We start from the raw sequence: 27,854 nt of genomic DNA, 5'->3' as shown, positions 1-27,854 counted from the left end.
ATGGGCGGATCCCCTGGGAAGCCAGCCTGAGGTGGAGAGCAGTCCAAGTTGAATATAAGCCAGCAGTGTGCCCTTGTTGCTAAGAAGGCTAATGGCATACTGGGCTGCATTGGTAGGTGTGTTGCCAGTAGGTCCAGGAAAGTTATTATTCTGCTCTGTTCAGCACTGGTGAGGCCACATCTGGAGAACTGCGTTCAGTTTTGGGACCCCCACTATAGGAAGAGTGTAAACAAATTGGAGAGGGTCAAGCAGAGGGCAATGAAAATTATGATGAGGCTGGGGCACATGACTTATGAAGACAGGCTGAGGGAACTGGACTTATTTAGTCTAAAGAAGAGAAGACTGAGAGGGTATTTAATAGCAGCCTTCAACTACCTGAAAGGGAGTTCAAAAGAAGATGGAGCTAGACTATTCTTAGTGATGGCAGCTGACAGAACAAGGAGCAATGGTCTCAAGTTACAGCAAGGGCAGCTTAGGTTAGATATTAGGAAGAATGTTCTCATTAGGAGGGTAGTAAAACACTGGAACAGGTTACCAAGAGAGGTTGTGGAATCTCTGTCCTTGGAGGTTTTTAAGACCCAGCTAGACAAAGCATTGTCTGGGATAATCTAGTTAGGGCTCGTCCTGGTTTGAGCAGGGGGTTGGACTAGATGATCTCCTGAGGTCCCTTCCAACCCTAACTCTCTGTGATTCTCTGTGGCAGGGATTATAAAGAGACTAGACTAGAAGATGTGTTAAAGTCTAAGAAAACTGTGATTAAAGATTCCGTGTCAGATTGTTTGGTTCTGAGGTCTTTATACCAGGAACCAAGAATGTTTTACTTCTGTACAGTGTAAATCAGGGCTGTCCAACTGGCAGTCTATGGGCCACATGTAAAGATTAGATTGGTGCTCTGGGCTCCTACCCAGCTATCACTCTCCCTACTGCTCCAGCTGCAGTAGCAGCTATGGTTTCCAGGCTCCCTCTGGCTTCCCCTTTCCTTTTCCACTGGGCAAGGCAGTGCAGTGTGGTGCAGCCCACAGTGCTAGGGGAGCCCGTGACCCAGGGTGCTGGGGAAGTGTGATGTAGTGGCAGGGTCTGTGTTGGGGAGTTAGGGCAAGGCAGGGTGCCAAGGCATGTGGTGCAGTTGTGCGGGAAGTGCCTGGATATGTGGTACAGCGGGGGAGTGTGCAGTGCAGTGGGTCACCACCAACTGTATAGTGCAGTTGGGCAGGGGCATGTGGTGTGCAGCCCCAGAGACCCATGGCCCCCACTGGTGCAGCCTCTAGTCACTTAAAAGTTGGACAACTCTGATGTAGGTAAATATAAACCTAACAAGTTCCCAGTCTGTTCAGCAAGAACGTGTCTTTACTTTTAGATATCATTTGAAATGCTAGCCTTATTGAAATCAATGGTAAAACACCCCATTGACTTCAATTTCAGGCAGTATTTCAGTCCTCCTTTCAAACATAGTGAATATATAACTTCCCTTGTCATGTTAATTCCCCTTCTACTGTGGATTCATCTCTTGAAATATCTCCAATGCTATCCATAGTGAGAAAAATAATTTGAAAATCAATAACCTGTATTGAAATATACAACAAAAACACTCCACAACTAATAACTTTTGAAGGCTTCTGTATTTTAAATATAACCAACCAGATTTTTTTAAAGGAAGTAAATATAATAAAAAATATACTCCTTGCTTGTGTAGTAGCTTCCCCAATTTCAGCTCATAGTAGATTTTTATGGTTAGCTAGCTTGCTGTATAAACCTCTGAAAAAACTGCATTTCAGTGACATCAATCTTACCTGTCACTAATTTGTCATTCTTGTGCCGTAAGAGAACTTATTCTGTCACCTTGCCTTTTTTATCTGCTGCTTCTGTATTTTTTAGAACATTTTTGTCTTTCTTCTTATTTCCTGAGTGGGATAATGATGATGATGATTCTCTTCTTTTAACTTCCATACCTTTATATATTTTATTGGTAACTCTTTTACCATCTTAATATACTTTGTGTTAAAAAGGTTTTCATTGACCCATATGAAGTTAAGATTGGCATGAAAATTGCTCTTTTAGGATAGAGGAAGGATACAGTATAGTTCCCACAATTAAAATCCTTCCTATACTGTACAGTACATGAAAATATCCAACTTTGTTCTGAGAATACATTAAATTTCAATGTGTTTCCTAAATTATTTAAAAACGTGCACGCTCCAGATACTAGAATTAACATCATCTTATTATAGTATAAGTGATTTACTGGTATGTAGGTTTGGGTACTGCGTTATTATTAAGATTAACCCCCCCTAAAAGATCAAAGAAAAAGCAGGAAAAAAGGGGGGAGGGCCTAGGGGAAAGAGTAAAATAACTAGATTTTATATTATTTTTACTATGACAGAGACAGAAAAGTACCTTTCTGTGTGTGTGTGTGTGTGTGTGTGTGTGTCTGTTTACTCACATGTGCATGTGTATTCATGAATAAATTCAGACTCATGGGGTTACATTTGGATAAGGAACTTGAGTGAGAGAGAGCTATAATATGATAGAATATTATTTCAGGTGACAGAATAACTCTTATGGGACAAGAATGATAAATTAGTGACAGGTAAGCTTCACTGAAGCTGAAATGCAGTTTTTATATATACAAGTATAATGACTTAATACTATATATATTTACATATACAATGATTTAATACTATAAATGGTTACTTGTCTATTTTTTATGATTTGTTATTTACAGCTAATGTATAATTTTTCATTGTTTTTATTTTAATTTGTTCTTTTATGTCTCAGGCTTCATATTTGTATACAGGAATGCTCAATGCCACGTTTATATCTCTTTGCTAATAATCTAACTTTTCTTTAACTCACAGCTTGTGTCAAAAGCGTATGTGCATTTGTTTCAAAAATCTTTTGACCTAGCAAGCAGAATTCATAAATTCCATTTTGGGCATTTTCTACTTGTCATTGACGTAGTTTTGTTTTTTAACAAGCTGCTTTTTCACAAATCATGAGGGGCACGTTCCTACTCTTCTTTTTTTCCCCTGTTGTTACAATGTTAGGCTCTGGTCCTGAAAGAAGCTTTGTATTTAGCTCAGGATTTTCATCATTTTGTGACCGTAACTTGCTACATCCTTTTTTACTAAACAAAATACTCTCTTGGTTCACCAGTGTTGTAGTTTTCAAATTGTCACTGTTGTCTGTGAAACTCCTACTGGTGATCTATGGGGACCTTAATTCAGTAATGCATATTTATTTAGGAATCAGAATTTGCAAGCTTTCAGGCGCAAGTACCCTTCTTCAGGCATAGCAGAAAAGATTATAAATGTTCTCCGAGGTAGAAATAAAAATTCATATTTCATAGGAGAGTTGAAGGGATGGTAAAAGCTCCTGTTTGGAACAGTATATTGTATGCAGATGAAGCTCAGAGAAACGTTGGAATAGTCTATTTACCTCAAAGTTGTTTGTAGAATTGCAAGCAGGATGCAGAGTTATATTTCCTTCTGGTTATGATGTTTCATATTTCACAGAAGAGTAAAAAGATGGAAAGCTCTTCTGGGCAGGAATTTCTTATGTGGTGAGGTATTTCTGGGCTCTGCCTCTAGACCAATATAGCTACAACCATAGATACCTGACACATGGAAGATACTGAATTTTAGCCGATTTTTAAAAATGAAATCTTTGTAATTTTACAAGGAGGAAGGAAGTTTTACCACCTGAAACCCTGTTCCTGCCTTTGTTTGAGGTAATGTGCATTATCACAGAGCCCAGAGGTACCTCACCACAAATCTAGTTGGTCTAGTTGCAACAATCTAGTTAGTCTAATAAAAGATACCACCTCTACCATGAGTTCTGATCCCTTTTGCCTCTAGACCAAAACAGTTACAACCTGGATAGCTGACTTATTCAGGAAAGTACTTAAGCTTATTCTTAGGTCTTGTTGACTCAAATGTTCATTAGGCATATGTCTAAATGCTCTACCAAATAGGAGAGGCATTAAACGTCCTTGGGTACCTGACATAATTGATTAAAGTGTTGGGTATTTCCAGCAGCTATTTTTTTACATTGAAAGAAAGCAAGCTAAAAGTGCAGGGGTGTAGTTGGTAGCTGTGTTGGTCTTAGACAAGAAGACATGCAAAAAACTAGAACTCTTGGTTCCAAAATGATACAAAAAATATTTTTTTACCTCCCTGTCTCCCATCTGACACCTCAGGGGAAGGGATTCTACCTGCTCTACAGATCAAAGAGCTACCCAGTACAGCTCACAAAGACACCCTCATGGACCTAGAGGGACAGCCTTCCATCTTCAGCTCCCTCTGTGCAAAAATGAAGTTTATTTCCTACCTATGGGGACTTTTTCCCCTCTTGTACCATCTATGCTTTACCCAGAGCCTGATGAAGGGACTTTGATCCTGAAAGCTTGCAGAAAATGACAGTTTTCTTGTGATTTCCTAGTTGGTCTAATAAAAAGTATCATTTTGGACCCAAGAGTTCTAGTTTTTTTGTATAGCTAAAAGTGCATGCATTTCCCTTTTAGTACTACTTTTATATGTAACTGTTGCTGTGAGCACAAATGGAAAAGGTGGGACCAAAAATAAAAGGAAGATATTTTGGCACAAATAAACATTTGTGTATTTTCCATTAAGAAACCGTTTCATCTGGAGGTATCTGATTTCATTCTAATTTGATGGCATTCAGCAAAACTATCATCCTATTAAAACATGCTTTCCTAAAACATGATTATTTGCATTTCCTATTTTAACTTCATATTTAATAATGTGATTGTGACTTTTTGCTTTCCAGAACGTATAAAGTCTTGCATCCTGAATATGAAACCAATTTAACTTCTTTGTTATCATGATGCACATAGTGGGATCTATAGGGATTTTGAAACAATGAGGTAGGTAAGTGTCATATGATTTGGCTCCAGTGACAGTGCCTGATGGCAGGGTGCCTGCTGTGCACTCCTGAAAACAGATTATACGTGTGTATTTATTTTGTATCGATCTTGTTATGGATTACACTAAGCTTTCTTGAAATTGGGTGTGTTTAACTTCTGCTTGCCATTTAACAACAGCAGAGTCTCCCAATGCCTGAAGAAGGGTGCTTGTGCCCAAAAGCTTGCAAATAACTTTTTTCCAACTACTCAGTTGGTTTAATAAAGGATATCACATCTACCCAAAGAACTTTGCCTGCTTTCCATTTAAGATAACTACAAGATGAAATGAAGCACCTTTGGAAAACAACAGCCTCTGCTGCAAACACAACTCAAGGCCCATGAGAGTGGGAGTTTTTTTTGCTGTTTTGTGAAGGTTTGTATGTTTGAATAATAGAGACATAAGATCAGAGAAGCTGAGGGAAACGACTGCAAGGAAGCATCAGGCGTGGCCTAAACAAGCAGCACAGCAATGCCCTGGGGAAGAAAAGTGTACCAAATGAGAATTTCTTGGGTGGAGTGCAGGAAATGCTGAAAATATGGGCAGACACACCTGTGTGTAGCTTGATTTCTCCTGCCTTCCAGGAAACAGGATCTAGTACATTGTCTGTCTGTATCAAAGCAGGACTTCATGAAAGCGATAACTACATCACCAGGTTCTCCTCTTCACTGGAGGAGCCTGTCAGATCCCCAATTTTTGGGTAAATGTTCAAGTTGAATGCAATAACAACACACACAAAACTGAGGTTATTGAAGGTTCAGAGGAATCAGAGGCGAGTGCTCAGGAATGTCCCAGGTAGTATATCCAGTCTCTCTGTTTAATAGGTCTGAATGACTTTGTGTCTCTTCTAAGTGAATTGTAAAGCTAGTGAAAGATACAGCATTGGCAAATCTGGGAGAATGACCTTTTCGGGTCAAGTCAAGTCAAGTCAGTCCTGAGGCCACTGTGACCAGTGGGGCACCTTAGATGCTGTAACAACCCTCCTCCACTCCACCTTGTGTTTGGCTAGCTTTGTGCATGCTGTTAGTTGAAGCCCTATCCAGGCCTTGATATTGGTTCCCCAGCTCTTCCTAGATTTACTTCTTTTTTCCCTTTCCTTCACGGCGCCTTGCATTATGGTGTTGGCAAGGGTATCCAGCCCTCTCATGATGTACCCAAACCATTGCAGTTCAGTTCTATCTAAGCTGAATCTAGGTGACGCGGCAAAATGACCTATAGCCTGGTTGTTTCTAAATTCCTAACCAAGATAATGATTGTATTCAATATCAGAAAAAAATGAATATGAGTAATGTTCCTTGTAATACCTCATGCTGTTTATTCTCTGGTGATCTCTGAGCATACTGCTTAAGTACAGAAAGTCAAAAAGCCTGAGGCTGAATCAATTCAATATTCCCAGGTTAGTCTAAGCTGCGTAGATTGAACCAATAAGCAAGTGAACAGTCATTCACTTTTGATTCTAGAAATACAGCCACGTGCCTGCAGTGGCCCAGGCCAGAAGCCAGGGCATGCTAGATAGGGACATCTCCCTGCTTGGCTAGAGCAGACAGCTTGGGCCAAAGCTACTGTGTCCACCCTGCAAGGGTGGGGTTTGTGGGGGAGGTGCAAAGCATTGTGGGATGCTGGGGGACTGAGTTAACTTGAATCTGGAGGGGATCTGGGACAGACGTTCAATAAAGCAATTGAACTTAAATCAGTTCATTCTGATACTATATCCATCTAGGTTTATCTTAAACAGTTTTGGCCATTTTGAAAGCAGTTTATGTGCACTGAATGTCTGTTGTGTTACAGATTTGAATCAGTTTCCAATCACTTATACCGGTTTGTGTGCAATTTCTGTCCCTAGCCACCATGTCTCTTGATAACATACCCCCCCCAAATATTCCTGCAAAGGAATCTGGTTGTACCTGAAGCCCCGTTACTAATACCAAACAAGGTTGCTAGATCGATACTTAATTGAACTGTTTGAGAAATGTTTCCCATCCAAGTCTCTCTCTCTAACAAAATGAAGAGGTTTCTTTTCTTTTGCAGTATGTAGCCAGAAAGACATGAAATGCAGCCTGCTGCTACCACTCAACATGCAAAAGGTAAATATTTTGGTTCAGGTTTCCATTAAAACCTGCATTTGTTTCAGCATAATTTTATTCATTCTTTTTATTGTGTTTATTGACACCCATAAAATATAAAATTATTTCTTGGAGTTGCTGTGATACCAACCTAGAGAAACTAATCCTAGTTGAGAGTATGATCTGTTCCTACTGAAATCCTGCTTTCTACTGAAACTGTCATTTAATGTCAAACAGAACGATAATGAAAACAGGTTGTGAAATGACATCCTGGTTTCAAGAGACCAGTAGCAATTGTTAATTGGATTTGAAAATCTCAGTACCCCTGCACCCTAGATTTTTCCAATATATGTTTCAACTGGGCAGGAACACACTATATGAGGCACCTAAAGTTCAAGACACAAGAAACGTAAGAAGAGGAAGCTTAAAAATGTGGAATGAATTTATATGAAGGGAATCAGAATGTCATTTAGCATTTCAGGTGGCAATAGTTTTCAGTACTAAACAGTGAGATAATACAATGTTGCGTTTCAGTGGGAGGAGGGTATATTATGAGTAGGATATCTGGTGCTTGTGTATAATTGGGATGCATGCATTCTGGCTCCCCTTCTAGTTTCCAGATATCTTTAGGATAGGTTCATTTGGCACAAAATGTCAGTATGATGGAATGTTTAAAAGAGAGTTTATGGGAAAAACTGCCTTGCTTAATGGAGCTGAACCATGCTGTGATAAAAACATAAAAAGTTAAGTACTTATGCAAAAAGTCCCTTCAAATATAAATGCCTGGGTTATTTTAGATGATGTATTTTTAATAAATACTTCAAAGCATTATATTATTAAAAAACTACATTAAGAAAATATTAAGGTCAATAAGTCAAACACTCCAAAGTTAGGAAATGCCAGTACTGAGGTAATTTGATCCCCTTATACATTTGCTGTATAATATAGTCTTTAATTACATGATCACAAGCATTCTATTGTTCCCACAGGATCCCTGCTCATTTTATGTACAGGTTTAATGAGTGTGCAGGATTAAAAACAATACTCCTTGTTAATGAGAGGCTATCTAATATTTTTGTTTTAATCTTCTTTGTTCAGTGTGTGGTAGGGCTGTGCAAAACAGCAGTTCCATTTTGACTTGAGTTTTTAGGTTTGAATGGAACAGCATTTTGTTTCAAATTTCATTTCAAGTCAAAACAGTTGTTCTGTTTTGCTTCGTCGAAACAGTAAGGCTGTTTTGACGCTATTTTGACATTTCACCCGATCATCACGCTGGGGAAAGGAACTCATCCCAGTTGGGCAGACTTCCCATCCCTCAGCCTGATCTAGGGCTGCAGAGGGGAACTGAGTGATCGGGCTCAGTTTCTTTCCCCAGCTCGATTGCAGTGTTTGGGAGGGGAACTGACCCCAGGCTCAGTTCCCTTGCTCTACACTGTGATCAGCTTCCTGAAACCTGGTGGTGGGAGAAAGGGAGAGCTAGGGTTGTGCTTCCAGCTGCTGCTGGGCGTGCAGCCCTGGTTCTCTCCTGTCTCCTACTACCAGGCTGCAGGAAGCCAATCAAAGATGTAAGAGATGTTTAGAATGTCATATATCAGTGGTTCTCAAGCTTTTTAGATATGAGGCCGCCCCTGGCTAGACTTGAGGCATCTTTCAGAAAATGCCAGATCTTAGTTTTCAGTCTTTTCTCAGACTGCAGAAAAGTAATAGAGCAGTTTTTTTGTTGCAGAGACTGCCAAAAGACCATACTATAGATTTCTAGTTAAAATCTCTGGGTGTATCTTGTGACCCCTGTTTGTATACCTCCGTGTAACCCATGGCACCTGTGAGAGGATGTCGAGGCACCCCCCAGTGCAGGGGTGCTCTGTTGAGGATCATGAACATAGTTCCTGCAACACCAGGCTCATGAACGTCGTGTGCCTCCCAAGGCTGGGGTGGGGGGCACACAGTGGCTGCCTGGAGGCAGCAGTGGCAGTGGTGGTGGCAGGGGTGTGGCAGGGGTGTGGCAGCCACAGTTGGATGAGCAGGGAGCTTCTGCAGGTGGCCACAGTGGTGTCACTGGTGAGGGGGTGTGGGGTGGCAAGCGCTGACCAGCAATTGGCGACCACCTACAGATGCTGCTGGCAGCTTCGGCAGTGGCCAGTGGTGATCGGTGAGCACCCACAGATGCCACCGGGGGGGGGAGAATGGTGAGTGGCAACCGCCTACAGGCATCATTGGTAGCCAATCTCAGGGGGTGCATGTGCACCTGCGTGCACCCCCTATGCATCACCAAAGACCAGGCTGTCACAGGTCCAGCAAGGGAGCAGGGACCCAGCACATGACTCTAGAGGCCCTTACACTGGAGGATTCAAGGGCCATGCACATGGCTGAATGACCTCTCCCTTGGCCAAGACCTCCTATGGAGATACAGGGAGGGCTGTTGGTGTCCTGTAGCTCCCAGCCTCATGCCTCACCTCCACCACCCCTTCCCAGGGCACTCAGGAGTGGCTCCACACTGGGTCTGTAGGCAGTGTTCAATGCTGTCTCACTCATCCTCCCCTTCTGGGAGCTGGGGGGTGAAGAGCACCAAGAAGCCCTGAGCAGTTCCCACACTCAGTACCCTCAGCCCCTGCCATGCCTCGAACATGTCATGCCAATTGGGCAGATGCCAGCCAAGGCTGGATTATGACATGCCAGAGCTCTAAAATATGTCAAGCTTGAGAGGCCCCATTGCATTACCAAAAAAAGTGCATTATTCTAACAATGAAAATAGAAATAGTAAAGCCGCTGTTCCCCCCTGCCAGCCTGGAAGTAGTGGGGGGAAGCTTGCACGCTGCTGCTGCCACCTCCATTAAGCACCCTGCACCACTGCTCTGTGTGCAGCTGGTGCTCCTGGACTGGCTGCTGCTCCCCTCCCTGACCCCTTCCCAGCTCCACAACTGGCTGCAGTGCCAGTTTAAAAAACCTGGCATTTTCAAACTTACAGCACATGCTCAGTCGCGAGCATGCCGGATTTGTGAGTGTGCCCTCCTGACTTCATTGAGCCTGTCCCATGTGGCCCTGGAGTGTTTGCTAGGGGTCTGCCATGTGGATGGCTCCAGTGGTTGTGATGCGGTGTCGCGTTCACTACAGGGAATATCCTGGTACTCTTCTGCCACGTCTTGGATGTTCTGTTCAGTAGTGGGGCTTCCTTCCATCATGGGGAACATGCTGAGTGTTGTCACTAGTGGGTTTTCCTGGGACTCCACCTCCCCTAGACCCCAGCCATGCACCAGACTGCCAGTGCCACTGAACGATGGATGGTTAGGCCCCACCTTGATGTGGTTTCATCCCCCTTCTCTGCCCTTCTGGCCCTTGGGGTTCCTGACAGTCTTTCTTCTCGCTGCCCAGGTTTGTCCAGGGTGGGGTGATGGCCTCACTGGTGTACCTAGCTTCTCCTCATTGGGCTCTTCTGAGCAGCCCCAGCCTGCTCACCCTCAGCATCTGCCCTATAGCCTTCCATCTGACCTAGAGAGGGGGTTTCAAGATAACTAAAGTATAACTAAAGAACCAAAATTCCAGGGTGGGACCTCTTCCCACTCCCCACTCATGCATTCTGCATCTGCCAGCTTCACCGTTCCTTGGCGTGCTTCTCCTGGCTGCCTCCCTGCTGTCTAGGGTGGTATGGCTCTTTAAATCAGGCCTTGGACCCTCCATTGGGGTCCCTCTTTGGCCCCTCCTTGACCAAATCTGGGGTCTCTGTCCATCCCAGTGGGGTGGTCCCACAGCTGCTCCCCGCTGCGCTCTCCCCTGATGCCTTCCTGCTGCCAGCTTTTATCCCTGTTGGATGGTGTTCCCCAGTGATGTCATCAGTGTGTGCTGGCCCTAGCTGCAATGAAAAGTGGCTGGTGACCTGCATGGGCGCTCCACCCCCCTGGGGCTCATACGGCACAGCTGTGCCTGTGGGTGGTAAGTTTGCTCTGTTCTCAGGGCTTTTCTTCTTGTCATCACAGTGGGTTGTCTCTGCCATGACCCACATTGGAGGAGGGGTCTCCTGCCCCTTTCTTATTGTACCCCTGAGACAGTGAGGTTTTACTGTATTTATTTATTTATTTATTTATTGTATTTAGAGGCCCCTCATAACGTGAGGCCCTAAGCTGTAGCTTACTTAGCTTGTGCCTAAATCCAGCACTGATGCCAGCCTCTTCCCACAGCCAGACGGCACTGCCCCAGCCCTGGCCCCAGCCCCAGCCCCAGTGTTTGCAGCCCATCAGACAAACCAGCAACTGTGGGGAGCCAGGCTAAGGCAGGAGAGAACAGCAGAGCATAGCAGGTGGCTCCATGCTTTGCCCATAGTGGAGCCCCACCTGTCTCAGAAGATTAGGGTCCACAGGTGCTGGGCACCAGGGGCGGGCCATGGGTCGGTTCCATTGCAGGCCAAACAGGGCCAGACTGGGCTGGCAGGGGCTGTGGACCAGCAGGTCCCAGTGCTCAATGGTCCCTTCCTTTTCACCTACAGTGGCTTTTAACCTGCCTGTGCCCACCTCCTTCCACAGGTTCCTGGAGTGCCACAGGACTAGCAGGCAGCCAGGCCCAGGCTCTAAGGAGGTACTGCAGCTGATCTGGAGCAGCAGGTGCCCCGTGCATCACTGCCCCCTGCCTGCCTGCTCCCTTCCACCCCACTTCAGCCCCATGAATGCTGAGTACTGCACTTAAATTCTAAGCTTTAAGCCCCATGCCCAAAAGTGAAAGGAACTCAGGAGGTGCCAGGAGGCACCACCCCAGTTCCAGCCCCAGCCCAGAGAAGAAGGAGAGCTCGGCCTTACCTCTGATCATCCTCCCTCTGGTCCCTCCACCTGGAAGCAGGTCCTTGCAGGCTGGAACTCCACTAGCCTGCAAGGGGAAACCTGCGATTTCCCACTTCAAAGGGGAAAATCCATGTTTTTCTGTGGTTGTCCATGTGAAATGGATAACCTGGATCTCTGGAAATTACTAATTTGGGGTGCCCAGTTACAGTTAACTTGAACTGCATTTTTCACAGTTTTCTTTGACTTCCATTGCAGTTATGAATGGTCCACATTTCAAACCCAATCAAACCCAAGGCTGCCTATATACCCAGAAAATGTAGAAACTACATGTCCCTACTGTACAGGTCTTCTGAAACATTTGACTCAAGTTACTTGCATAACATCACACAGGATTTTATGGCAGAAGCAAGGATAGAATCCAGGGTAGTGTTCAAATCTCTTGACAAGAGTTGATCTTGTCTTTTCCTAAAATTTTTCCTTCATTTACTCCATGCCTTCCAGCTTCTAAAACAGGTGCTTTAGAGAATGTTACACATGTCTATCCTGCAAAATTGAATGAGATAGAGGTCCAGTGGAAAAAATAGTATGTGATCATATAATGGAGAGACAGACTATATCATAGGTACAGAGGAGTGATATCCTAGGTTTTTAAAAAATTAAACAGAAAAGAACAAATTAAATCATGGCATTTTACTGACAGTACAGTTCTGCTTCAGGGTTGGATCCTTTCACAAAGACCTCTGCAAAGACCTCTGCTGGTAGCACAGAGCTACTAGAGTGACACTGAGAATGGCATTCTTGAAACAATGGCCACTCCCCTGACAAATTTCAAGTTCTTGTTCCAAAGCATAAGGGTGCTACTGCATTTAAAGAGCTCCAGAGATTAATATGGGCAAAACAAATATATGTGCGTTCCCTAAACTTGAATTGGGAAGTGGTTGAACTGCTTTGGCAGAAACTTTAAAAAGATCATCCCCAGATAAACACCTAGCATAGAAAATTACAACACAAATTTTTTAAGTTTAACAAATTCCAAGAATCAGGGTCCTAAAATAGGAAGTATTAAGCAGCCTTAATAATCAACAGAGCTGCCCGCATTCTCCACCAAAAATGTTACACAAATTGCTAAAATTACGAGCAACACTTTATAAAGGGGGATAAGGCAGGGTGCTGCATTTATTGATTACACATAGATTTTTTACACACAGAGGTTCAGACATACTATTTATACAAACACACACAAATCATATACATCATTACACACAGGCATATACATACACAAAACAATTATTTTATTTACATATACACTAGCTATAGTTACTAGCAATAGTTGCTCAATATCAGCCCAGGGTGGCTAACCTGGGCTTATTGAGTAGATGATGGTGATTTGAAGATAGCAGATTTGAAGATAACAGCTGGAGCGGGGTGAACAGTTGTGTTTGTGCTGTGATGAAACAGCAGTAGAGAAAGAGACTTAGTTTTCTTTTCGTTAACAGATCTTAACTATAACCTTTTTTAGGCTACAGGCTTTGCAATTCATTCTTATCAGTGGCCTCTTTTTGCCTTGTTCTCTGTAAACCAATCTATCTAGCATATCTTGATTTCTCTCTCTCTCTCTTACAGCTGCACACTCTATGCTGGCCTTGCCTTCTACAAACTAAAAATAATCTTTGTCTCTTTTCCTCACAGACACACAGTCTAGTAAGCTCTATTTTAGCTCCCTCTAAGATACTACAGGCAATGAGTTGCACACCACACACAATTTCTTTAGAAAAACTTTTCTTGCCTTAAAAAGGAACTTTTAAACTATGCCTCTGCAGAGAAAAAGTAAAACATGCTTCTGATAAGCTTACTGCTCTTTCCCTGCCCAGAGTAACTTAAAGTAATTCTGGGCACTGATCTCTGTTTACACAGCTGTACCTTGATGTTTCCCCAAAACAAGCCGTTATGCTCCTGTAACAATCTCTATCTCTTCTAGGCCCTTCACTGTTCTTGGAGAGGCTGGGGGGAGAACCAAGTTTCTCCTCACTTTCAATTACAAATTCTCTGCCACTGCCTGAGCAGATGTCTAGTAACAGACTTTGTCTCTTTCTGTGCAACTGGCTGCCTCTCCTTTTTTGGCACACAGGATCTCAAAGTATCTGTCTTACACTTCTTTAACCGTTTTTGATCTCTTTGAAGCTCCACTGCTTGTATAACACTTTACCTTGCCATAACTTGCACTTGTAACTTACACCTTACAAACTTTACAGAAAACACACAACTGCTCTTGTAACCTTTCATAAAAGACTAACCCTTCCCAAGGACCCTGTCATTTACACAGCATTTTCAGCAAAGAGATGACTTTCTCTGCTCTCTCCTAGCTTTCTATTGCAAGCACAACAGGAGGTTCTTACTTAATCCCAAGCAGACCACAGCATGTACTTATGTTTATTACTTTGCCTGACCCAGACAAACAAAGTTTTCAAACCACCTTTTTTGCACAAAACTTACAACCCTAGTTACAATTATCACACAACTTTACCTTACTACAAATTTTAGCTAACCATTTTAAAATGCCTCCTAACAGTTAGGTAGACAGAGGAACAGATTTTTAGTAGCTTCCCATAAAAGCCACATTGCTGCAGCCTCCTTTTTCATGGAGTGTGGTGGTATATTATATATCTGCATATAATTTGTTTTTTAAATCTGCAATGGTATAGGCGTCTCTTACTGCCTTCTTGGTCTATGGGCTATGTCCAAATCACTGCAGCAATTGTTTTAAAAGACTCACATCTTGTAGATATGTAGGCAGGGGATCTTTGGCATTTTTTAACATCTGCCTCACTATTTACTGTCTTTCTTTTGAACATCTTAAGTTCTGTTTTTTGTATTTTTCTTACAACTTTAAGTTAGTTACTGTTTTTTAATACTCAGATCCAGTATACTAGTTCATACGATGTGCTAAAAGGTCTGATTTCTAAGATAACTAAGTCTGAAAACAAAACTTAAAACCAAAGCAATGGACCCCTTTCTATAGGCAATCTGGACTACCCCGGCAGTCTATAACCCACAAAGTGAGCTTCTTAATATCCATAAACAAAACTTAAATCACAACAATAGACCCCTCTCTATAGGCAGTCTGGACTACCCTGGCAGCCCATAACCCACAAAGTGAGCTTCTGAATTATCTACAACCTACAAAGTGGGCTTTCCAAGTTAAACTTGTCTAAATAGCTAAATATTCCACTATTCTTCTAAGTGGTCAGTCTAACCCAAGACCACTATACCTGGCACTTCCACCACCAGGTGGTGTGTACACCTTCAGATAGACAGACAAACACATATACGGACAAAACTTACTATACAGATAACACACAACTGATCAATAACCACAGCATAGAACCTTATTTACCCCCACATGCATTCTCCACCAAAAATGTTACACAAATTGCCAATTGCTCAAATCACAAGCAAGACTTTATAAAGGGGGATAAGGCAAGGTGCCATGTTTATTGATCACATGAGTTAGACATAGAGGTTTGGGCACACCATTTATACAAACACACACAAATCATCATACACATCATTACACGCAGGCATACACATACACAAAACAACCATTTTATCCACACATACACCAGATATAGTTACCAGCAATAGATGCTCAATATCAGCCCAGGGTGGCTAACTTATTGAGTAGATGATGATGATTTGAAGATTTGAAGATAGCAGATTTGAAGATAACAGCTGGAGCGGATAACAGCTGGAGCGGGGTGAACAGATGCATCTGTGCTCCGATGAAAGAGCAGGAGAGAAAGAGACTCACCCAACTTGGCATTTTCAAAGTGTTCTTTTATAGGGACTGGCATCCTTTGTTTCAATGCTTTGGGGTTTTTCTATACCTAGCTTCTGTTTTTGTGGTTGTTCTTCTTTTGTCTTCAGCTTATCTTAGCCTTGGAGTGTTCTTGTTGCCCGTCTGGCAGAATTTCTTCTTCTGTTATCTCCTTTGGGCCCTCGAGCTTCAAAGGGATTCTTCAGCCATTTGTTAGTTAGTTACTGGCTGGTAACTTAGATTTGGTGCCTCGTTGCTTACATAAACAGTGAAATCTTCTTCTCCCGTCTCTATGCCATTCTCTCACCATTCACCCTTTTACACACACTCATACGTTAAGTCTATGCAGAGTTAATTCACTTATACAAAATGGAGTTTTCAAGTTGCTTACAGGACAGGACTAACATGGTTATATTTTACTATTATTACACTGTATGTTAACAATAGCTACATTATTTCAGTCCATGCTATACTAGCCCCACCTGCAAGTCCTGAAGGCTGAAATCTGTGGTGCTAGCGAATACGACTGTACTAAAGATAAATGATTTGCACTGACTAAGAGCTGAGTGGTTATATGCATTTGCCAAAGGTTCATTTTAAAATACAGCTTTTACTTCTAGCCACGAACAGAAATTCACTGGAATGGATATTTAGTTTTTTGAGTAAGGAAAAAAGTAATTGTCAGCTATTCCCAAACACTGCAAAACAATTTCCACACAGTCAGAAGTCTCTGCATTTAGTTTTGAATATAAACAATTAAATACAACAGGTTTGAACAACTATTGACAGAGTTTATATTGGTTCTTTTTCTCCTGCTGATCCCTATACAAGCCTATTGTAAATAAAAAGTCATTCCATCTAAGAAAGCGAATTGTACTTTTTAACCCTTCTGATCAAAAGAGTGCTGAGGGAATTAGCAGAGGTCATTGCGGGACCCTGGCACAGCTTTATGAGCACTCATGGTGCTCTGGTGAGGTGCTGGAGGACTGGAAAAGTGCCAATGTGGTCCCCATTGTCAAAAAAGGGTGGAAGGAGGACCCAGGAAACTACAAGCCCATTAGTCTTACCTTGGTCCTGGGGAAGCTCTTTGAGAAAATTATCCAGGAGCACATCTGCGAGGGACCAGCAGGGGAGATCATGGTTAGGGGCAACTGACATGGGTTCATTCAAGGCAGGTCCTGTTAGACCAACCTGGTGGCCTTCTATGACCAGGTCACATAATCCTTGGATGCAGCTGTCGTGGTGGATGTAGTCTTTCTGGACTTTAGGAAGGCCTTCAACACTGTTTCTCACCCCATTCTCATTAAGAAATTAGGTGACTGTGACGTTGATGCCTACACAGTCATATGGGTCACAAATTGGCTGGAGGGCTGCACCCAGAGAATGGTGGTGAATGGGTCTTTTTCGACCTGGAGGGATGTGGGCAGTGGGGTCCCCCAGGGCTTGGTCCTCAGGCCTGCACTGTTCAACATCTTCATCAGTGACTTGGATGAAGGGGTGAAAAGCACCTTGCTCAAATTTGCAGATGACACCAAAATGTGGGGAGAAGTGGGCATGCTGGAGGAGAGGGACAGCCTGCAACTAGATAGATCTAGACAGGTTACAGGGGTGGGTGGATGAGAACAGGATGGGATTCAGTACTGACAAGTGCAAGGTACTGCACGTGGGGAGGAAGAACCAGCAGCATACCTACAGGCTGGGGAACTCCTGTCTAGTCAGCACAGAGGCAGAAAAGGATCTTGGTATCATTATTAATTCCAAAATGAACATGGTCTGCCAATGTGGGGACACGGTCAGGAAGGCTAACCACACCTTGTCATGCATCTGCAGATGCATCATGAGCAGGCCCAAGGAGGTGATCCTCCCCCTCTATGTGACAGTGGAGTTCTGGGTGCTGCACTTCAGAAGGGATGTAGCCAGCATCAAGAGGGTCCAGAGGAGGGCCACCCGCATGATCAGGGGGCAGCAAGGCAGGCCCTATGAGCGGAGGCTACAGGACCTGAACCTGTTCAGCCTCCACAAGAGAAGGCTGAGGGGGGATCTGGTGGCTGTCTACAAACTGGCCAAGAGGGACCAGCAGGCTATGGGAGAGTCCGTGTTCCCTCAAGCACTACCAGGAGTAATGAGGAATAATGGCCATAAGTTGACTGAGAGTAGATTCAGGCTAGATATCAGGAGGCACTACTTCACAGTCATGGCGGCTAGGACCTGATACCAACTTCCAAGGGAAGTGGTGCTCACTCCTACCCTGGGGGTCTTCAAAAGGAGGCTAGATAATCACCTAGCCAGGGTCATTTGACCCCAGCATTCTTTCCTGCCAATGGCAGGGGGTTGGTCTTGATGATCTGCTCAGGTCCCTTCCAACCCTACCTACTATGAAACTATGAAAAGGTGTAGGCTCAGCCAATCAGAAAACTATAGTATCACATAAATTAGAGCTGGAAAGATGAAAGCATTGCAGGCAGTCCATTTTGTTAGCTGCTTTTTCACGTACTGTGTGTTGGGTGAGAACATGAAAGGCTATTGTCACCGTAACACTAAAGCTGGCTCTTTATTAGAGAGCCATTTACAGAGATGCTGCAGTTGAAGTGAGCCTTCTTCTGGCCATGAGTAGACACACTACATTCCTGGTATTTCCTCTAAACTCTTTCCTCCTGCAATCTGTGTTTCTGTCTCAAAGATCCAGGTATATTTTAATATTCTTCTTGTTGTGTCTTTTGGGTAAGCATTTGTTGATTTGCTTGGGTCAGGGGTCATTAGTGTATAGCCCAGCCTAAGGATATGGCCTTTACCTGCATCCCAATTGAGTTTCTTAGGCCTCCTAGTCTTTCAAGTATGCTGGTCTTAGAATATTTTTTCCACTTCCTGTTTAAGTTATTGTTAGAGATAGATTTGCTTCCACTCCATTGCCATCTTCATTCTCCTGCACATCATTTGTTGCTCCTCTATATTCTTTATACCTCTCATTTATTGCTCATTTGCCTCAGGTCTCCTACATCAGGACATCTGAAGGCTGAGGTCTTCTGTATGTTCTCCTGGTCTTGATCTCTGTATATATGTACCAGCCATGTGTCACTATTCAGTAGTTATCTTTGGTATTGATTCTGACCCTTTCTCAGGCTTGGATTGCATTTTTGTGAGACTCTAGTGTCTTTCTACATCTGTTTCATGTTTGCTGTCCATTGGTCATTCACACTTGCCATTAGATACACATCTTTGCTCTTCTCAAGTTTGCTACTATTCTCCCAGAGTGAACTGTGTATCCACTTTATGATATCCTGTTATCTGGAGAGGTCTGCTGCTTACCTGGAGCCCCCTAAGCATATCAAAAGTGACTAAAGTGCTCCGGGTGCAAGGGTGAGGGGGTCTGGGCCCCAGTTTGTGTTATCATCGATCTTTATGCTCAAGGGAAATGGCCTGGGCAGGAGCAGGTGCATCCTGCAGATCAACACCTGTCTGTGCAAGTGGTGCTGCCAGAAAGGCTTTGGCTTCTTTGACCATGGGATGTTGTTCCAAGGACTGCTGGGAAGAGATGGGATCCATCTGATGAAGAAAGGGAAGAGTGTCTTTGCAGGCAGGCTTGCTAACCTAGTGAGGAGGGCTTTAAACTAGATTTGCCAGGGTATGGAGACCAAAGCCCTGAGGTAAATGGAGAAGCAGGAGACCTGGAGGAAGACCAAGCAGTAGAGGGCACCAGGTGAGGTACTCTCATACTTCCTGAGAAATAAGGTCCATTAACTAGTTACCTCAGGTGCCTGTACACAAATGCACAGAACCTGGGAAGAAACAAGCAGGAAGAATTGGAACTCCTTGCACAATCACAGAACTATGATGTGATTAACCTAAGTAACATCTTTTCCTTCTCAATCAATAAGTCAGAACCCATTTTTCATATTACAGAATGAATCGGACAGCATGTTCTACCCATTGGTAATTAGTAGTGACTTCGTCAGTAGTTATGGGTCAATGGAGCTCCTAGATTTTCTTGAAGATTTCTCCACCATTGATAGACTACTGATGTACTCTGTGCTAGTTTCAGTAGATGTAATGAGAAAATCTTCCCTGTAGATTTTCTAGTTTCTGTTTCAGTGGTAATACCAGTGCCAATGAAGCTCTGTTTCAATAAACTCATGGGATGTATATTGGGGACCCTCTAGATATCCAGCAAGTCCAAATGGAAAAGAAATCTAAAGTAGCTGACCGTATCTTAAAGACATCATATCTAAGGCACAAGAGCAGGCTATCCTAATATGAAGGAAGAATAGGAAGTGCAGCAAGAGAGTGTCCTGGCTAAACAGCAAATGCTTCAATGAGCTGAAACTCAAAAGGGAATCTTACAAAAAAGTGGCAACATAGCCATGTTACTAGGGGTGAGTATAAAAGTATAACATAGTGTAATAGTGTGCCATCCTTAGCAACCTTTAGGGGTGCCTGTGGGTACTCCTGAATCTCTTTACATTTGTCCTTCCTGCTGGGAACAGACTCACTCACCTGCCATGTCTCAATGTTTCTTTGGGTTCCAAAAAGGAGGGTGCCCCAGGATTTCCCAGAGTCAGGTCTATGCTCATGAACACCTAGCGGTGATGAGCTTTAGCCTTAAGGGCTCTTTGCATGCTTCTACCTCCTCTTACTGTGTCCCATGCCTTGCAGATGTTGCCTGTATAATGTCCCTTTATGAGGGCTTCAGCCTTCTGAGCTTATGCCCCCTTTTCTCTGACTAGTCTTGCCAATCAAGGTTTATGATTTAGGACGTGACTTCAAGGCCCTAGCTCCACAAACCACTCTGGGCTCCTGGTCCTTTATGCCATGCCACCGGGCTCCCTGATCTCTTTTACACTGTGCCCCTGTGGTGCTGAGTTGTTGGGGCCTCAGCCTCCCCTTGCTTTGCCCCTTATTCTATAGCTAGGCCTCCCAGCATAGGCCCACTAGGTAGGACCTGACATTGGGGCACTAGTACAGCTCTCCTTTCTGGGCTGTGTGTTCTGTATGGTTGTGCCTGCTATAGCATGGACTCTCTAGCCCTCCAGCTGCACCACATGGATGCTAATGAGGTCTCCACCTCTCCTACATAAAAAGAACATAAAAATAAGCCCCTGGGCTATAACAAAAATAAAGGTAAAGAAGGAAATTTGCCTGCTTACATTTCCAGGGTCTCTGTCTCTCTGCATCCCACTACTTTCTGCTCTCTCTCTTTTGTGGAGCTGCTGCAGCTTCTCTGTGAGCTCTCAGGAGTTCACCCTCTCTGCAGCTTGGGCCCCCCTGGCCAGCTCAGGCGCTGCTTATGGAGTTCTGGCCTGAGTCCTTGTCCAGTCATCTAATGCCCACTCAGCTGACCAGCCAGCCAGGCTCAGCTTCTAATTCCTCCTTTGCCCGAAAGGCTGTACCCAAAAGGTTCTGGTCTTAAAGGTGCTGCCCTGCTTTCCAGTAACAGGGCTAGGATTCCCTGTTACTCATGGATATTCAGGGAGAAAATCTGGAAGTCCCAAGGCTTGAAATGAGCTACAGCTAGCAAGGCAACAAAAGGCATCCTGCAAATATGTTAATGATACGAGGAAGACCAAGGAAAGTGTAGTCCATTACTAAATGAGAAGAACATTCTAATAATGGGTGATGCAGGGAAATCTGAGAGATTTAGTGTCTTTTCTACTTCAGTCTTCACAAATAAAATCAGTTATCAGTTGACAAGCACAGTCGGTAACAAGGATGGGAAGGAGATAATCAGCCTAGAACAGGGATACAACAGGCTTGAGATTACTTAGAGAAGCTGCATGGCTTTAAGTCTTCAGGGCCAGATGAAATTTAGCCTAGAGTACTGAGAGTAATTACAGAGCCATTAGCTGTTCTCTTTGAGAACTAATGGAGCTTTTATGAGGTCCTGGATGACCGGAAAAGGGCAAATATTGTGATGGTCATTTAAAGAAAGGGAAGGAGGATCATAGGAATTATAGACCAGTTAGTCTCACCTGGATACCTAGAAGGATTATGGAGCGTATAATTAAGCAATAATTTTTTAAGCACCTGAAAGAGAACAAAGTGATGAGGAATAGCCAACATGGATTTGTCAAGAACAAGTAAGGATTGGCCAACTTAATTTCCTTTTATGACAAGGAAGTGGACTTTATAGATAAAGGAAATCAATGGATGTGATGTACCTTGACTTTAGCAAAGCCATCAACCCTACCTCCCATAACATTAGTAAATTAAAGAAATACACGTGGGATGAAAATACTGTAAAGTAAATAATACATACCACATTTACCCATATCAAAGATGACCTTGAATTTAAGATGATCCCCAAAAATTAGATTTCACACGTGGAAAATTTAAAATTTGTCATTATTTGAAAGTAGGGGGGAACCATAGCAAATAAATTCCTTTGACCACAAAGGAAAACTGTTTTGTCAATCTTATTGTCATCTTAGATATGTTGCTAAAATAGTGTGCTATAAAATCTGTTTTTGTCATCCTTTTCTTCTAGATTGTAATGTTGTATACTGTTTAATTTTAGGACAAAATGGGATACTTCTTTCCTGTTTTCAGGAATGACTAAAACAGATTAACTGAATTGACTAAAAGGCAAAATGGTTCTTTGAAGTATTATTCTTAGATACAAAAATATAGGCACTAAAACAAGATCATAAATATATAGAAATATCCCCAAGTTCTGTACAAAAACTTGCTTCTTATTCTAAACCTACATGTCCTCTTCCTTCTTGCCAGCCAAGTCAATCTCCACACCCAACTGAGCATGAGGTGAAAGTAGGTCAGGAACAGCTCTGGGTCTCCTCCCATGCCTGTGTCAGCCAGGGATAGCTGTGACAGTGCACAGGTTCCTTCTTCCAGTGCTGGCTCCAGGCCAGTGGGGAAGAGGAGCTGGATAGGGCGCAGGTGCTGGAAGGAGGACCCTATGTGCTACTGCTGCTGTTCCTGGCCAAGTTGGGCTCCCCACACTGCCTCTCTCCATAGCTGCTGGCTGGAGCAATCCAACACTCAGTTCTAAGACAAGGCTTTGTTTTCCTCATATATAATGGGGAAAAATTATTGTCATGGAATCACATAAAAAGCGTAACTGTTTAAGTCATTGCATTCGAAGAGTGAAGCAATGGACTAATTAGGAGGACAAGCTAAGTGAGGTTCTGCAGGGGTCTGTCCTGGGTCTGCTATGGTTCAACATTTTCATTAATTATTTAGAGGATGGGATTGAATGCATAGTTAGCAATTTTTTAGATAACACCAAGCTGGGTTGAGTTGCAGATACTCTGGAGGGTAGAATTAGGATTTAAAATTAACTTTAGCAATTGGAAAAAATGTTCCAGAATTAATCAAGTGAAATTCAGTAAGGACTGGTGCAAAGTTATGTGTTTGTGACAGAAAATCAAATACATAAATTCAAATTGAGAAGTGGCTAGTTGCAGTGCTGCAGAAAAGGGCTTGAGGTTTAAGTGGACCATAAGCTGAATATAAATCAACAGTGTGCTATTGTTGCAAAAAAAAGCCAATAACATTCTGGGTTTTATTAATAAATGTGTCACCTACAAATCAAGGTAAGTGATTCTTTCAGTTAGCACTGGTGAGGCCTCATCTGGAGTACTGTATCCAGTTTTGGGCCTTGCTATTCAAGAAAGACATAGACAAATTAGAAAAAGTCCAACAGAGAGAAACAAAGATGATTAGTGGCCTAGGAAAATGACCTACACGAAAAGGTAGGAAAAACTGGTATGAGAGGCAAGGATTTTTGTGGATGATCTCTTTTATTGACCCAACTGCACAATTGGAAAAAACTTAGACAAGCTTTCAAATGTAATGCTTTCTTCTTCAAGTTGGAGGAAAATCAGGCACAGTGAAGATTAAAAACATTCTTCAGGGCTATGAAATTGGAAAAGGGAGAGAAAGAGAAATTACCGGGGCTAGCAGACAGGCAAATGACAACAGGAAGGATAGTTTGATTAGTGGAAGATCAAGACCATTCATTATGAATTTTGGTTCCCAGACTTGCCTCTCTCTCAGGTTCTGAGAGTGGAGATGGGCAGGTACCGGTTCCATGGCTAGGGGCAGGGGATACAGGAGTTCTGAGGGTGGGGTGGGGGTTGGGGGAGACACGAGTTCCAAGAGTAGGGGTCAGAGCCATGGGTTTGGAGAGCAGGGGCGAGTGTCGGCTCCAAGAGTTGGGGAGGGTGCACATTCCAGTGGGGGGAGGGGAGGGGGGAGTGCATAGTACTGAGATCAAGAGGGATGCCTAGTGCCAAGAGCAGGGGCAGGAGGCGTGTGAGCTCCGAGAGCAGGGGGAGGGTGTGGTTTCAGGAGTGGTGATGGGGGAGGGTGCACAGGTTTCAAGAGCAAGGTGCAGCTTCCAAGACTGAGAGTGGCGGGGCACACAGTGCCATGCCAGGAAGTCCTAAACAGTCCCCAGGTAAGTTACTGCTGCCCCTACTGCCTGCTTTTCCTGCTTTGGCTGTTGCTCCTAGAGCAGCAGCAGGAGCAGCAGCAGTAGCAGCTGGAGACTGTTTTGGAGTTCCCAGCATTTTTTCTGTCTGGTGTAGCTTTGGGAAATTAAGTGATTCTTTCCCTCATAATCCTTACATTTATAATCCTTATACACTTTTACGAATAGGCTCAGAAGTTTTCTTTTTGCCTTTTATGTTGTATTCACTGGACCATAATACCTGTGGTCTCAGTTGGTCTGTCTATCCTGCTTCCTGGATTCCTTAACCTGCATACTTAGTCTGTTCCAGTTGCTGCTATCACTTTGATCCTTTTCCTGGGTAATTCAATTGCCTTTGCTATTGGGCAACATTTATTTAGGATCAGATCTGTTTCTTTTAAAAATCCTTCTTGTAAACTGGCATAAGATGTTCCAGAGCTGTATTTATTTAGGGACTCTTTAATGCAGGGGCGGGCAATTATTTTGGGTGGAGGGTTGCTTACTGAGTTTTGGCAGGCTGTCAAAGCTGCATCAGTAGCCCCACACCTTGACAGGTGCCTCACCCCCTGGTTGTCATCTTGGGACTGGAAGTCCTTGTTGAAGGCATTATATTGAACCCAGTCATTTGGCACTCCTCACTAAGTTGCAGTGACAGATCCGTGACAAATCCCGAAAATCCACGCCCTGGACGAAAGGAGATCAGTGGAACCTGCTTCGCCTGCTAGCCACGGTTAAAAACACACAGCTCCATGCCATTGATCTGGGTGAGTCATTAACCGTAACCTTTGGATCCACCACAAACCACGTGTGGGCTGTCGTGCACAACCCTCGCAATGAGCTAGTATACACGGCCCATAAGTCGCTTCAAGTGGCACAACATCGATATGGAGCTGTAGGAAAAATCCTCCTAGCCGAACAACTGGTGGAGCCATTAGCAAGGGGGCATGGGACGTTACGCGCTCCCGGTGCCACATTGTTACCCTTGCTGGATGCAGAAAAAGTTGACCCGTATTTTCAGGGGGAGCCTAAAACGTGGAATACGCTGGTGCTTACCCACCATTATAACTGGCATTGCTGGAAGTTAGACAATATGACGCCTAATCCCAGCCCAGAAGATGAAGAAAAGGTCCCTACACTGTATGGAACTTCTGCCCCGGCATGAATGGCCTCAGATGGAACCTCCCGACATGGCGGAGGCTATGGGTACTATTGCAAGGCTTGTCACGATAAGGAAATATTTCAAGCCGACCCAGATGACAATTCAGCCCCAAAATGTGAGTTGTTAGGATTCCTCAAGGTACTAGAACATTGTCTGAAACATCATGATGATACGCTCCGTTCCAATCATCGCAATCGATTCGCAGTACATTTATAAAATTCTTACTGGTACAGCCTTTTTCACCGAAAATTTGAATGATTGGCAAGATATCTGGAAAACGTTAACCAATTTTGCATGACTCCCGTTAGTTAGGCACACTAAGTCCCACCGTCCGGATACTGATCCAGTACATGAGGTCATTGATAAGCTCTTAGAAGACCCACTCTGGACCAATGTAGTTTTGCCTGTCACATCTATCTCCGGTCCTGAAGTAAATCCATTCCTTGCGTGGCTTCACGAAAATTGGGGTCACCCAGGGCCACGAGCTTGCCATCAACGTTGGTGCTGAACCATTACAGAACCGGCTTCATACGGAGTTCGGCGCGATTGGGAAAAGGTAGCTCAGGCCTGTGAGATATGTGCTAAGGAGAAGTGTCATAGAACCAAGCATCAGCTCGGAGCTTTTGATTCTTCACAGTTCCAAGCAGGAAAAGTCTGGCAGGTAGATCTGCTAGGACCCCTCCCAGGGTCTAAACCGCCAAATAAAGGATTAGTTGTTGTCGACTTGGGAACAAGACAGTTACAAGTTATCCCCTTACGAAAAAGCAATGCCACTGCTGTTATTTCTGCCTTAACTGCTATATTTGCCACCTGGCAACCTCCTCATGAGATTCAGTCTGATGGGGGACCCCCATTTAACTCTAACGCCCTAGACAAATTTGCTCGTCTTCACAATGTAGCCTGGCATCTCCATCTGCCGTACCACCCGCAGTCCAACGGCGTTGTAGAAAGACATATAGGCCTGTACAAAGAACAACTTCGCCTCAGAGGAGGAGGGACGTTTAAAAACTGGACCAAATTCAATCATGATGTTCTCATCTCACTGAACGCTGCTAAACCATTGTGGGACGAAGCTAATGTCCAAAAACCACTACCTTGGGAACCTAAGTTCCAGCCAGATGAGTTAGTGTGGATCTCAATACTGCACCCCCATCAGTCTCATCTGCAGGTTCACAAAGGAACAGTTCAATGGTCGGGCAATATCCTAATACCTATTCTGTCCAATTAGAGGAAAAGCTCGATCGTCCCCCTATTATTGTTCACCACAACTGGATGACTCGCAGTTCCGACGTTCACCCAGTATCCTTACAGTGAATTTAATTATGAGTCTCTTTTGTTTTGTTTTGTTGCTGTTTCCTTTCTTTACAGGCCTAACTTCAGCAAAGCAGTAATCTACAGCCGCTCGATTGTGAGATCCATCGAGCACCAAACTGTGGTTCCTTTGAGTCAACAGAGTGACAATTATATAGGAGACACCGAGGCAGCAAATGTCCATCTGCTCAGGACTTGCCATGGCGCTGCTTCTCTCTCATTTTACTAAGTATTTTAATTGCCATTGTCTATTATAGGAGAAGACGGACGTCCCATGGTAACTATTTCAATATGCACTAACTAATAAACGAGGGGAGTCCCAAGCAGATGTTCTCCAATCAGATGATGATTAATAGTTGTTGTTATATGTTTAAGTTATTGTATTTTACAGTTTGTTAAAAAGACCGGTCTGTAAAATTGTTGTTTGTATATATATGTTGGTTGCTTAAGCTTCGCCAGGTCAGTGAATCCTGAAACAAAAATTCCTTATAACGTGCTCATGTGTCTAAAATTCCAGTTGTGCTGTCGGCAAGGGGGCATGTCACAACCCAATGATTTTGGTGCCTCGGCACGATGGAATTTTCCCGCCACATGAGAGCCTCTTGCACAGCAAAGGTTTTTCTGCTGCAACAGAAAACCCCGGTGCAAGAGGGTTCCCGCCATTTGAATGCAAATTTGTGTCCCGCTATTGGCCAGTTCTAAATTATTCCTACGTGGCGGCTAGTAATTGGCTTGCTAGCTGTTTAAAATTTTGTGCGACTTCCGCCCAAGTCGGAGAACTTTGAGCACGCTGCAGAGTGCCTCTAAAGAGATCTGACTTGCGGCTAAGCTAATCGATAGACTGATCACCTATCGATTCTTCTCCCCGTCGCCGAGCGCAATCCTTCGACATACCCTTTCCTTGCCGGCTTAATTTGTGGATGGATTCGCTGGCCTGAGCCTTGCCAGCTGGAGCAACTCTCAGAATTGTTTAAGCGACCAAACCACCTGCGTCGCGGCTACAAGCAGCGTAAGTAAAGCTCTTTGCAACCAATACGCGTTGTCTGCCTCTCCATTCACCAGCCTGCCCAGCGACCGAGTAATTTCTAAATCACCTCGAGTCGGCTCTGGCCATCCGAGACAGTCCTTCCCCTAACCTTTAACCTTTGCCACCCGAAGTCCCTCCTCTTGCCCCTGGAAGTACTCATTTGGGGAACAGTGTTTGCCATCTTAGAGGGAAAAACCACATTATATATTAAAAATCAAACACCCATAATAATATATTTTAATTTAATTAAAAAATATATTTTTGTCCTAATTTGTGGTGTATATGCAGAAGTGATTGCATATGGGGGTCTGTGGGGATGTGTGGATATGTGTGTGGGTATGGATTTGGGTACAGGAGCCATGTAGTGCAGAGT

Source organism: Alligator mississippiensis, chromosome 4 (assembly GCF_030867095.1).
Source record: "Alligator mississippiensis isolate rAllMis1 chromosome 4, rAllMis1, whole genome shotgun sequence".
NCBI classification, from domain to species: Eukaryota; Metazoa; Chordata; order Crocodylia; family Alligatoridae; genus Alligator; species Alligator mississippiensis.
This window is presented reverse-complemented; position numbering follows the sequence as displayed.